This window comes from Rhinatrema bivittatum, chromosome 3 (assembly GCF_901001135.1).
Source record: "Rhinatrema bivittatum chromosome 3, aRhiBiv1.1, whole genome shotgun sequence".
In the NCBI taxonomy this organism is placed as follows: domain Eukaryota; kingdom Metazoa; phylum Chordata; class Amphibia; order Gymnophiona; family Rhinatrematidae; genus Rhinatrema; species Rhinatrema bivittatum.
Window position 1 is genome coordinate 112,815,516 of NC_042617.1, and position 14,794 is coordinate 112,830,309.

The window sequence follows — 14,794 nt, forward strand, 5'->3', positions numbered from 1 at the left end:
CCTCCTCCTCTTCATCATTCAGTATCATAAGATGTGCATTTTGTCCCTCTGGAAAAATCAGGCTTGGCTTTGGGCCAATTATGAAGCATGCAGCAAGCTAAAAAGATGTCATAGACCTTTATTGGGTAGTAGAGAAGATAACTCCCTGATCTCTCCAGACAGTGTGCAGTGTTCTGAGTAGGCCATAGGTTCTCTCAATAATTGCACTGATCTGTCAGTGGGCTCTGTTGTAGCAGATATTTGCTGCAGTCTGTAAGTATGCCAGTGGGATCTGGAACCAGAGTTTGAATGGATGTCCTCTATCACCTATAAGGCAGAAGACAGGAAAGAGCAGAATGATATATCCCAAGGTGGTAGGCAGCCTGGCTATTTCTTGGTAGAAGATGAACTGGGTCTTCATCACCAATGTGGTAAGACCACCCAGAGACAGAGGGAGAGAAAAGGGCAGAAGTTAAGTTGCTGTGTCCTTTCAGTGACAGCAGCATATCTACCTAGAAGCCAACCTTCTGTGATGAGACCTTTCTGGAAGCATTCATAAATTCCTGACTGTGAGAGGATGTAGGCATTGAGACAGGACCCTGGAAACCTGGGTACTATGTCCATGTTGACCTCCTTGGTATCACAGACCACTTGTATGTTGAGGGAGTAGAAGTCCTTGTGGTGGAAGGTGATTCCTTATAGGGGCATGAATGCGATCAACAGACCCTTGAATAGAAGGGAACCATGCAATTTGATAGAAAATAATCATAATTTGTTTTTCTTGCTGTTTACTCTGAAGTAAAGATATATAGTAATGTGAATTCCTGAGAAATGCACCCAGAAACCGATCATTATAATTGGAGGTGGCAAACTGACTTATTCCAGCCATGACCCCCCAGTGGTGTCTGAAAGCTGCTGGAGGCAAAAAAGGCTAGGGTCGTAGTGACCTTAAGGAGTACTGGCAAAGTGTGGCCTCACAGAGTGGAAGGGCCCAAATCCTACTCTGCTAGCATAGGTATAGTTTGGTTTTCTTGTTAAACCTGAACTTGTAGAAGACTTGCTCCTCAAAAGCTGTTCCCTGGTCCTGTATACTCTCTCAAAAAGTTACCTCCTTCTCTCTTCTCTCTTCCTCCTCAAGCATTGCACCCTGAGTTTCCACAAGCTTATAATACTCATGTAGAACTTTAAGACTCTGCCACTAACTCACCCTCCCACCGGTCAGCCTCAGTCTGCCCCAGTGACACACACTTACAAGTACATTTTCATAGAGTTACGCATGTAAATTTCAGGGATTATGCGCGTGGCTGGGCCTTGCGTGTGCTGCGTGTATTTTACAATGGGCCCAGCCACGTGCATAAACCCCGGTGCGCTCTGAAGTGCCGGGCCCCTCAGAAGGGGAGTGCCGGGGGCAGGGGTCTGGCTGGGGAGGGGCAGGCCGGGACAGCACCATTAGCCACTGTCCCGGGGAAGCGTGCCGGCAGCCGGCTGGCACCTGGAGTCTACTGCTGCTCCTTTGGAGCAGTAAGCTAAAAAAACCCAACAAAAACTGTTATAGCTAGGAAAGGGTTAGGGGTTGGGGAGGAGCGCAGAAAGGGTAGGAAGGTTAGGTAGAGGTATAGGGAAGTTCCCTCCCAGTCCACTCCTTAATTGGAGTGGACAGGGAGGGAACTGGGGAAGCCCTACTCACGTCTCCGTGCGTGAGTAGGGCTTCCCCAGTTCCCTACCCCGCGCTCGGAGGACACCACCCGCTCGCACACGCACATGCGGATCTTAAAATCTGCCACGCATGTGCGTACGGTTATTGTATTTTATAACACGTACATGTTTTTTTTTTTTTTTTTTTTTTAAATCTACCCCTTAGCTTCCAATTCAGCCCGAGTCTATCCTACTGACATATACTCACCCCTCAATTGGCTCCAGTCTATCCTAGTGACATAAATTCACCTCCAGTCAGCCAGGCTGTCCTAGTGAAACATCCACCCACCCCCACCCAGCCCAGTCAAACCCACTTACCAGACACGTAACCCTCAGAAATATAGTGCCATTAACTGAAAGGTTTCCCTGGAGAATAGAAGGAAACCTAATATCAATTAGAAGGACAAGCCTGACAAAAAAACCACATTTCAGTCAAACACTTTTGGCAAAGAGCAACGATGTTCCAATTAGTCCTCCATCCCCTCTTCCTCTACTCCTAGCAAGCTGCCCTTTAAACGTTTAAACCCCTGAAAGGGGAAATCCTCCCACTAGAGGCTGGCGGGACTGTCGGTGGGGCGGGGAATGTGAATGAGGGGCTTCACTGTGTTCAGATTAATCCCTCTCTCCTATTGGGTCTTCTATAACTGGGTCTGAAAACCCATCCAATAATAGGTCTTCCAGTGGCAGGGAGGGAGAGAAGGGTTAAAAAGAAGAAAATAGAAATCAAATAATAAAACTGTATCCTTCTTCTTTTTTTAAATTCAATTTATTCAACATGTCTTTAAAACTAATTACAACCAAAACATTATATCATGTACTTATAACTTTAATAAGTTCTAATATCCTTTTTGGTTTTTTTTTTGTTGCAGAGCCAGTTCTCTTTAAACTACTGTTACAAGACTGACAGATAAGTATAGCTTTTACCTTTTTGATTCTTATTTTATTATGACCATTAAATAAGCTATGCTCTAATATGTTTCTCATATAAGGAGAATGACCCTTTGTGTCACTTTTTTTTTATTATAGATTTCCTGTGATATCATTTGAAGTCTTCACTAGGAAGCATGAATGACATGTTATAATCTAAATGTGTCTTTCTTTATTCTGTTCCTTGTATGTTAATCTTATCTTTGCTTTTCTCTCTCTCTCTCTGTTTCTGTGTCTGTATTTGTTCTTTTATGTCTCTTCTCTTGTATTATTTGTGTCTGTCAGCGTGTATACTTTTAAATATTACCGTGCTCGATGCTTGTGCACGCTGATAGCTTGCAATGCTTGTGTTTGCTGAGATGCTGTGTAGGGTGTGCCATCTCTTTCTCCACTGACTTCTATGCATCATCCCTTCTTCCTACTATACTATCCTTTAACTAAAATAAATGAAGGAAAAACTTTATTCCTATTCTGACAGCGTATATCTTCCGGTATTCTACTGTGTTCCCTTAAGTGCCAGTTTTGAAGACTTATTGGACTTTCTGGATTCTAACAAATTATTAAAATCAAAGATAATTATTTCCTATTCTGATTAATCATTGAAAGAAAATAATTTGTTTTTTTATTCAATGCTTAGTCTATTTAACATGCACTGAATGTATGGTACTTTTCAGGTTTAGAAGGGACTCGGACTATGGGCTTTTGCCAATTCCCAGGACTTTAATCAGTTTGGTTCTCAAGTGATCTCAGTGTTTTAACAACATACACGTTCTCTCTCTCTCTCACATACTCATCTCTCTAATTAGGCTGATCATTAATTGCCCATGAATCAGCTCTCATAAAATTGTCTTAGTCTCCTTGTCCCTTTCATGGCTGGTACTTTATATGATCATGGCAACGTAGCAAAATTTTTCACACTATCTCATTCATAAAAAAAATATTCCTATTATGTTCTCTCAATGATTTTGCAACATTTGATCACTTTTTGTCTTTCTAAGTGATCTGCTGAGCTAACGAGCGTCTGCTCTCTGTGGTAACTCAGTCTCTTCTGTTACAATTCTAAAACTATCACGATGTATGTAAATGTTACAATATCACTTCTGGTGATGTTTCTCTAGGAACTGTTTTACTGGTGACCTCTAGAGTCTGAGGGGTAGATTTTTAAAAAGTACGCCCGCACGTACTTTTGTTCACGAACCAGGCGCAAACAAGAGTACGCCATATTTTAATAGATACGCGCGTAGCTGCGCGTATCCTTTAAAATCTGGGGTCGGCGCGTGCAAGGCTGAACAAAATAGTCAGTCTGCGCGCACCGAGCCGAAATCGGAGCGGCCTCGGAGGGAACTTTCCTTCCACACACCCCCCCACCCCGCACCTTCCCCTCCCTTCCTCTACCTAACCCATCCCCCCAGCCCTATCTAAACCCCCCCTACCTTTGTTAGAAAAGTTACGTCCCGAAACACCCCCAGGCCTGAACCATGCCCGCGGCCCGCGGCCCCGCCCCTGACATGCCCCCGACACCCCCCCCCCACCAGGAAAGCCCCAGGACTTACGTGCATCTCGGGGCTTGCGCCCGCTGCCGAGTCTATTCAACATAGGCTCGGCACGCGCAGGGGGAGCTTGGGGCAGGTTTTCGGGGGGTATGCGAGTATCTTACGCGCATACCCCTTTGAAAAGCTGCCCCTGAGTTTTTAAGTTTCAGCTTATGGAGTTTTAACCCTTTATTCACCTAATTGGGTATATGAATAATTTAGAGTCGCTTCATTTTGTTTAAAATTAAATTATTTTAATCTATGGAGCTTTTCACCTTACTACCTCTGAGGAGTCTTTATGCTGAGTGACTTACACCCAAGCCATCTCTATTAACTTAGCCACAGCTTCCCTTTTGAGTGTTTCAAACTGTTTGGAACCTTATTCCCACCATGCTTTTTTGAGTAAAACCCAGACCAGAATAGGAAACAATGTTCAGACTGGAGTTAGTCATTATAGTAAACTTTAACGTTTTCAAATTTCTTTAGTCACACTTTGTTAAGCATTTAGTGATGTTACACAATGTCCTTATTTATCTGTAACTTTAAATACCCCTGTTTTATGGCAAAATTTGCACCCATCTCCCAATGCTCTCCTCATAGTCTCTGTGTAGTTTTAAATCTAATAAAAAGTCCAAACATGTCCTTTAACCTTAATTCTGTGTCCTCAGTTCATCTTCCATATGCGTTTTGTGCATTTTATAGGGGCTCAGGGAACTTCATGGTTTTTAGCCAATTCTAGTCTCAACAACTTAACTTTGGTAAGTAGGTAATACTTATTGAGATCCTCTCTGGTGTGCACAACAGTCACTTTATTTAATTTTAGCTTTATTTTATCATTTTTATTTAAATTAATATCAGGGCATGTAATGTTTCATCGGGGCTTTAAAAATTTACATGTAGCCTTCTTGTCTGCTCTTGGCTGAAAATCAGGGATTTGTTTATTTTTAAAACTTTTACTTTTCCATATTTTTAACTTTTAATTTTCTTCTCATGCTGACACGATCCTGGAAGTGACTTTACTTCCAGGTCAGGCTTGTATCTCCTTCTGCTCTGGAGGCTTTCACAAGGTCCCCAGAACATGGCCAGCCATCCCCATCTGAAATTGTGGTGACATGACCATTTCTTTACTGCCGCTGCATTCACAGTCAGCAGCAGCAATGCAATGCTGGGAGATCACTCGCTGTTCCTCCCACTTCCGCTTCAGCTAAAGTCAAGTCTTATGGGATCCATGGGAAGTATTGATAACACTTCCGTGGCCCAGACACCGCTGACTGCTTCCTCCTTTACCCTGTCTGTCCTGCTGGGACCCATCAGGAGAAAGGGAAAGTACTCTCGCAGCTGTACCGATCTCTGCAAGCGAGTCTGTCTGGCAGCAGCACTCTGCTATCAGAGCTGCCCCATCTCCAGACTCTGTACCCTCTCACATAATCCATGGGCCATATAAGTCTCCATTTTCATATGTAAACATATTTTTTTCTCTTTTGTTACACATTCATCACGAGAAGCCAGCTCATCAAATACAAGGTCAAAAAAGATAATGCAAGTGTGAATTTGGTATGTTAAATAGCAGGTACACAATATTTGCACATTCTTGATGTCATTGGTGCATATGTTCTTTATAAAATAGAAAAGTACACACAAACTTCCAAACCTAAGCTCCGGCACACCTCATACATGCCCTCTTTGTTTGCGCAGACTATTGTGTGTGAATGCACAAGTGTGTACATACTCAGCCTGATTTAAAATTACATATGCACATACAAACCATTTTTATGTGTGAGTTCCCTTTGAAAATTTACTAAGAAGTGTGTGTTAAATTTAACACTCTGGGCTGAACAGTACGCTATCATCATAATTGTTCAATGCCTGGCTAAATAATTACGATGATAGCATACGCTTCTAGCAATATTACCAGAGTAACACTGGAAGCACCCAGGATCACTGTGTACTATGACTCTGGATTTCTAAACAGGGCCCCAAATCAGATACTGGGTTGATGAGAAGGTGGTGGTGGTGTGGGTGGTGTGGAGGGTGGTGAAGAGGCATTTAAAAAAATGTTTAGCAGTGAGGGAGAGGGAGTGCTTGAGGGTGCTATCAAGATTTTCATTTTTTATTAAAATCATAGAGATTTGGGGAGTCCTGGCTAGTGGGGAGGGGGATGTTGGACTTTTATGGTGGGGTGAATGATAATAGAGCTGGGAGGTCCACGATTACATTTTTATTTTACATCAAAGGAGTGCTACTTAACCGGATATCTTTTGAAGATATCCGGTTATGTAGCTGGTTATCCAGCCTCACAGACCAAATAATTTTAGGCCTAACCAGCCATATTCAAAATTTGACTGGTTAGGTTTAAAGTTATCCAGCTACCTGTTAGGCACAGGTTATAAAATACTGTAGTAGATCTCTATGAAGCCATATGTGTGCGTATATAAGGCTCTGCACTGTTGTTTGAAAGATAGCCTGTTAGAGGTGAATTTTAAAAGGCCAATATGTGCATTTATTAGGGGATGTGTGAAGAATTTGGGCTTGTGTGCGCTGAGCAGATTTTAAAAGCTGACAAGATACAGGTGTATCTCCCACAGCATGCATATATTGAAAATTTTCAAAAAGGAGCGGGGCGTGGGCATGGTCTGGGCAGGGCATTGGCATTTTTGGGGCGTGAACATAAGATGTGTGCATAAATACTGATGCGATTCTGCGCACACTGAGGTCCCCTGCCAAGTAACTTTACTTCTGCTATGGATGCTGTGTAAATTAGAATAATAAAAAAAACTATGCAGATCTACAGGGTTTTAAGGGTCAGGGCCAACTGTAGGAAGTGAAGACTATCAAACTAGGGAGAAGGTTGGAGGAACTGGGTGAACTAGGTAAAAAAATCCCCTGATTTACATAGTAAAAGCAGAATTTGAACACATCCACTTATAATTTATTGCACATTGCATGCAGCCAGTCTATTTTTTAACATGCGCGGATATGCATGCATATGTTATAAAATGAGCACGTACTTGGGCGCGAGACAACGATTGCTCGCAAACGTGTGCAGGCGAGCTGGTTTGAAAGTTACTGTCTGAGTGTCTTCTATCCCTTCCATCCATTCACCCCAAGCATATTCTTTGATTTTTTGACTGTTATCCCAATTAAGAGGAGAGGAGGAGGAACAATTTTCACAACAAGAATCAATTAGAGAATTAGATAAACCCAGGCCTTATTAACAAATTAACTGTTGTCCCCTTGCAGGTCATTAACAAAACATTAAATACACCAAATACATTGCAAGTACTTAGATTAAGCCTCCCTACTTTATTAGCAACCATAATTAACAAACAACTCAACAATATTAAGATGCAATCAGCAGCCCAACAGTGAGATGAAAGTCTTCTAGTCTTTGCATCAAGTGCCATATTGTGGGGCCAATATTCAAAAAAAGCTGAGCTCCTAAATTTAGGCCTGTAAATTAAGTGGCCCATATTCAGACACAGTCTGACTAGCAAAGTTAATCGGATAAACTTGTCTGGTCAACTTTGGAGGTATATTCAATAGTGGTAGCACCTAGGTAGAGAGTGCATCAACCTAGGGCGAGAGTACATTACAGAAATCTCATCTTTGTGTATTTTTCTTCATTCCAAATCACTTCAAATCTTCACTGATGTGTACTATGCTGTTTGTACGTCTGACTGTGCATGTAAAACTTCCCCAAACCCTAGACCACCACCAAAACCTCATTTCAAGTTACTAGATGACCCTCCTATAGTGATATAACTAGATGACTAATATTAAAACATTATAGAGTATCTCTCTCTGTTAGAATCCTGCCTGCGGCGGCCCCGCTGGCAGTCCCCTACCTTTTCACTGCAGGCTGCTGCTGATGTTGTCCTCCATAGCCTGGAGGCCGCGGCTGTCTCCTGTCCTTCACGGCTGGAGCCACTATCAGGGTCCCTGAGTGGCAGGGAAGCCGTTTCAGCTGGTGCCTGCCTATTTCCACCATTTTGGGGCAGGAAGCCGCTTCCTCTCAGGCCTTCCATGCGGCAGGGATGCCACTGATGTCTTTTGGCTTCCTGCTTCTTCTTGGGCGCGGGTGCATGCTTCTCCTCATCATTTAAAGGGCCAGCAGCAGGAAAAGCCCTGAGGCCCTCATCAGTGACATCATAAGCCTGTTCCTGGATCAGCCCTATAAAAGGGCCCTGTTTCAGTTCTTCAGGGCCTTCTGATCGGGATAGCACAGTGTCTGTGATCTTCCTTCTGATCCAGGTCTTCCGAGATCTTCCTGTGCCTTGATGGATCTTCATTCCATGTTCTTCATGTTCCTAAGAAACATAAGAAACATAAGAAATTGCCATGCTGGGTCAGACCAAGGGTCCATCAAGCCCAGCATCCTGTTTCCAACAGAGGTCAAACCAGGCCACAAGAACCTGGCAATTACCCAAACACTAAGAAGATCCCATGCTACTGATGCAATTAATAGCAGAGTCTATTCCCTAAGTAAACTTGATTAGTAGCAGTTAATGGACTTCTCCTCCAATAACTTATCCAAACCTTTTTTGAACCCAGCTACACTAACTGCACTAACCACATCCTCTGGCAACAAATTCCAGAGCTTTATTGTGCGTTGAGTGAAAAATAATTTTCTCCGATTAGTCTTAAATGTGTTACTTGCTAACTTCATGGAATGTCCCCTAGTTCTATTATTCGAAAGTGTAAATAACCGATTCACATCTACTCGTTCAAGACCTCTCATGATCTTAAAGACCTCTAGCATATCCCCCCTCAGCCGTCTCTTCTCCAATATGAACAGCCCTAACCTCTTCAGCCTTTCTTCATAGGGGAGCTGTTTCATCCCCTTTATCATTTTGGTTGCCCTTCTCTGTACCTTCTCCATCTCAACTATATCTTTTTTGAGATGCGGTGACCAGAATTGTACACAGTATTCAAGGTGCGGTCTCACCATGGAGCGATATAGAGGTATTATGACATTTTCCGTTTTATTAACCATTCCCTTATTAATAATTCCTAACATTCTGTTTGCTTTTTTGACTGCTGCAGCACACTGAGCTGACGATTTTAAAGGATTATCCACTATGATGCCTAGATCTTTTTCCTGGGTGGTAGTTCCTAATATGGAACCTAACATCGTGTAACTACAGCAAGGGTTATTTTTCCCTATATGCAACACCTTGCACTTGTCCTCATTAAATTTCATCTGCCATTTGGATGCCCAATCTTCCAGTCTTGCAAGGTCCTCCTGTAATGTATCACAATCTGCTTGTGATTTAACTACTCTGAATAATTTTGTATCATCTGCAAATTTGATAACCTCACTCGTCTCCTTGATGTTCCTGGTCTCGTCCCTTGTCGGAGCTCCCTCATCGCTTGTTCCATGTTCCTGATGTCCAGTTCTCCTGATGTCCAGATATTCTGTGTCCTGAGGTACCCTGTTCCATGTTCCTGATGTCCAATGGTCCTGTCTTGACCTTGTTCCTGTTCCGGATATTCCTCGCCTTGTCTTCAGTCCAGCCTTGCTCCTGCTCCACCCATGCTCGAACCTGTTCACTCCTCATGGTGTCTTGGGGCTCCTCCCTGAGCCACGCCATGATCCAAGGGCTCACATCCTCCCTTGAGATGAGACTGCACCTCCGCACTCCTAACAGGGCCTGAAGGCCGTGCTCCTTAACACTCTCTCTCCTCAAAAATTACCCTAACTGTGCCTCTTTTCTTATCATAGGCATTATTCATGTGAAATTAATAGCATTTTGATGAATCTAGGGGTTAGGGCTCTAAGATTTCAGCTGAAAATTCACATAAATTTAGGCCTTCTATTTATTTTCCAAGATTTAGGATCCTAAATTAGGTGCCTAATTCTGAAAGTCAGTGCTAATCTCCTAATTGTTTCTTCACCCTAACTCAGCCCCCATAGCCACCCACATTTTAGGAACCTAAGTTTAGGAGCCAAATTAAACTAGGAGCCTAATTTAGGCACTAAGCCCTAGTAAATTTTCAAAAGGGAAAATTTAAGAGCCTAACTTGAAAAGATAGGAGCCTAAACTCTTTAAAAATTGGCCCCATGTATGATTATTTACCAGTTGGTGAAAGGTTATATGTGAGTACTCAATGCAAAGGGCTCCTGGCTCTCAGAGAACAAGTCTGATTTCTGGAGGTTTGAGTAGCAGACCTGGAGGAACTGAGGCATACAGAGAGGTATATAAAAGAAACCTTCTGGGAAATAGTAATCAAGTCCCAACACCAGTCTGGCAGCCCCTGTGCTGCGTTGGAGGATCAAGATCACCTGGAAGGAGAGCATTAACTTGGTGTAGCAAGAATTGATGCTGTAGCTAGGACCTGCTCTTCAGGTTATGCATTATCCTCTCAAACAGAGGAAGGGTATCCAAAGGTTTATGCCAGGAGGAAAGGTTTAGGACGGTCATCATAACTGATGATTTGATCATTAGGAATGTAGATAGCTGGGTGACTGGTGGATGTGAGACTCACTTGGTAACTTGTTCTCAGTGTGAGAGGAAAATGCATGCAAATTATCAGACAGCCTGGTAACTTGCCTGTATGGTACGAAGGTGGCAGATCTCCTGCATCACCTAGATAGGATTTTAGACAGTGCTGGGGAGGAGTCAGCTGTCATGGTATATGTGGGCACCAACAACGTAGGAAAATGTGGGAGAGAGGTTCTGGAAGCAAAATTTAGGATTTTAGGTAGAAAGCTGAAAACCAAAATTTCCAGGGAAGCTTTCTCTGAAATGATCCCTGTTCCACGTGCAGGTCCCCAGAGGCATGAAGAGGTCTGGAGTCTCAATATGTGGCTGAGACGATGCTGCAGGGAAGAGGGATTCAGTCTTGTAAGGAACTGGGGAACCTTTTGGAGAAGGGGAGACATTTCTGAAAGGATGGGCTCCATCTTAACCAGAGTAGAACCAGGCTGCTGGCGCTAACTTTTAAAAAGGAAATAGAGCAGCTTTTAAACTAGAACAAGGGGGAAAGCCGATAGTCATTCAGCAGTGTATGGTTCAGAAGAATGTATCTTTGAAGGATACTAATGAAACAGGAGAGTTAGGGCATCTGTTAAAAGTGGTAACTTCTGACTAATTAACTCAATGAATACCAGCTTCAAATAGTTTAAAATAGATTTCATAATGAAGGAAGGCATTGATTCCTTCATGGAGAAGCGACACAAAATAAGTGGAATATGATTCTAAGCTTGCTCAAAGATCTGACTTGAGTGCTCAGCCTTATAAAGGGATTCCATCAGTCCATCCCAGAATGTCTGCAAAAGCCAACCCATGTACCTTATAGCCAATCAGTATATTTTAGCATGTGTCGTGCTCTTACTGTAGGGGCCTCTTGTTACCAGAAGTAGAGAATAAGAACAAATTAGTTTCGTTTTCCTGGGAATTATGTCATCTGTGCTGGCTGATTCTCTGGTAAGTTTAATTATCATAGTGCTTCATAGTGCAATCAATCCACTCAGCGCTGGATATTCTTACACATCCCAACAGAGAGGTTCCAATAAAAGCAAATGTAGTCCATGTGCCTAAAAGTAAAGAATTACCTGAGCTAAAGAATTCCAAATATCCCTATCAACTGAAAAGCAGGTTGATAATATAAACAAAAAATGCACTTTGAAATGACTGTATGCCAATGCCAGAAGTCTAAGAAGTAAGTTAGGAGAGTTAGAGTATATAGCAGTGAATGATGAGATAGACATAAATGGCATCTCAGAGATGTGGTGGAAGGAGGATAACCAATGGGACAATGCTATATCAGGGTACAAATTATATCGCAATGATAGGGAAGATCAACTTGGTGGGGGTGTGGCACTTTATGTCCAGGAGGGTATAGAGTCCAATAGGATAAAGATCATACAAGTGACTAAATGCTCAGTAGAATCTGTATGGGTAGAAATCCCATGTGTCTTGGGTAAGAGTATAGTGATAGGAGTATACTACCATCCACCTAGCCAAAATGGTCAGAAAGATGATGAAATGCTAAGAGAAATCAGGTAAGCTAACCAATTTGGCAGTGCAGTAATAATGGGAGATTTCAAATACCTCACATCAATACGTTGTGTAATCAAAATGTTTTTCTTCTATGTGCTGTATTTTATAGATTAATTTATAGATAGGACCATCATAACACCCACGGCATACTAGCAAGTTAGCTTTATGTATTAACTGCTACGGGTCATATTTAATCATCGATCCTATTTTTGATAAGAGTGCTTATTCTTTTGAAACTTTTTAAAAACTTTTATATTTTTTTAAGAATAAATGTGGAACAGTATTTCCCTTATTGGTAGACACTAATGGTGATGATTCAGAGGAAATGAAACAAAGAATGATGAACCTTAAAGATGTAATAGGGCTAATTTACAAGTAAAGACTTACAAACCACCTGGACCAGACAGTATGCATCCCAGAGATCTGAAAGAATAAAAAAATTAAATTGCATACCTATTACTAGTAATTTGTAACCTATCATTAAAATCTACTATTGTACCTAAAGACTAACGGGTGGCCAATGTAATGCCAATCTTTAAAAATGACTCCTGGGGTAGTCTGGGAAATTATAGAACACTGAGTCTGATGTCAGTGCCAAGAAAAATCATTTAAACTATTCTAAAAAAAAAAAAAAAAAAGGAGTGAACATAAAGGTAGACATGATTTAATGAGCCATAGCTAACATGGATTTACCCAAAGAAAGTCTTGCCTCACCAATCTGCTACATTTTTTTTAAGGGGTCAATAAACATATGGATAATGGAGAGCTGGTGGGTACAGTGTATTTGGATATTCAGAAGATGTTTGACAAAGTTCCTTATGAGACACTCCTGAGAACTAAAAAGTAATGATATACAAAACAATGTCCTATTGTGGATTGCGAACTGGTTAAAAGACAGGAAACAGAGTAGGATTAAATAGTCAGTTTTCTCAATGGAGGAAGGTAAATCAGGAGTACCTCAGGGATCTATAATGAGACTGGTTCTTTTTAATATATTTATAAATGGCCAGAAAAGGGGGTAGGGGAAAGGGGGAGGGAGGAAGGAGGAAGGAGGAAGGAGGGTGGAGCTGGTGCTGGGAATACAGGGGTTCTCAGAAATTGGACAACTCGGTATTGGTATTTATTGAGATGTTTCATAAGCATTTGTTGTATGGAAATGAGACATTATTAATGGAAATTAATAAAAAAAAGATTTGAACTAAATTTAAAGATGACACAATATTATTCCGAGTAGTTAAATTACAAATGGATTGTGAAAAACTGCAGGAGAATCTTATGAGACTAGGAGACTGGGCATCCAAATGGCAGATTAAATTTAATTTGGACAACTGCAAAATGATGCACATAGGTGAAAAATAATTCAAACTGTAATTAGACAATGTTAGATTCCATACTAGGAATCACCACCCAAGAAAAAGTTCCAGTAGTTATAGTTATTGTGGACATTACAATACAGTACATTGAAATTCTCTCTGTTCAGTGGTCAAAAAAGCAAACAGAATATTAGAAATTATAAGGAAAGGAATGGAGAAGGAAATGGAGAATATTGTAATACCTTTGTATTGCTCTATGATGTGATTGCACCATAGAGCAATACAATGTGGGGTAGATTTTAAATGCCCTGCGCGCGTAAATCATACTGGATTTACGCACGCCAGCGCGCCTATTTTGTATAGGCCACCGGCGCATGCAAAGCCCCGGGACGCGCGTAAGTCCTGGGGCTTTGCTTGGGGGGGCGTGTCGGGGGCTTGTCGGGGGGCGTGCCGGAGGCGACATGGCGTTCAAGGTGGGTCCGGGGGCATGGCTGCGGGCATGGTTCCGGCCCGGGGATGTTCCGGGGGGTGTGGCTGTGGCCTCCGGACCAGCCCCCCGGACCGGAACATGGCCGCCGGCAGCCTGATTGGGCATGTGGAATAAAGGTAGGGGGGTTTTAGATAGGGCTGGGTGGATGGGTTAGGTAGGGGAAGGGAGGGAAAGGTGTGTGTGTGGGGGGGGGGACGGGACAAAAAAAGAAGTTCCCTCCGAGGCCGCTCTGATTTCGGAGCGGCCTCGGAGGGAACGGAGCCAGGCTACGCGGCTCGGTGCGCGCAGGCTGCCGATTTTGCACAGCCTTGCGTGCGTCGATCCCGGATTTTAACAGATACACGTGGCTATGCTCATATCTATTAAGATCCGGCGTACTTTTTTAAAATCAGCCTCTGTGTGTGCAATTCTAGTTGTCACATCTCAAAAAAAATATAGCGGAACTGGAAAAGCTTCAGAAAAGGGCAACCAAAATGATAAAGGGAATGAAATGGTTTCCCTATAAGGAAAGGCTAAAGAGGTTAAGACTCTTCATCTTGGAGAAGAGACAGATAAGGGGAGATATGATAAACCTCTATAAAATCATGAATGGAGTGGAATGGGTAAAGCAAATCAGTTATTTACTCTTTCAAAAAATAAAAAGACTAGGGGACACTCCATGAAGTAGCAAGTTTTTAAAAAATCAAAGAAAATATTTTTTCACTCAAAGCACAATTAAGCTCTGGAATTCATTGCCAGTGAATGTGATAAAGACAGTTTATATAGCGGAGTTGACAAAAGGTTTGGACAAGATCCTGGAGAAAAAGTCCATAAATTGTTATTAACTGGTCACAAGTAATATAGAATCTATCTACT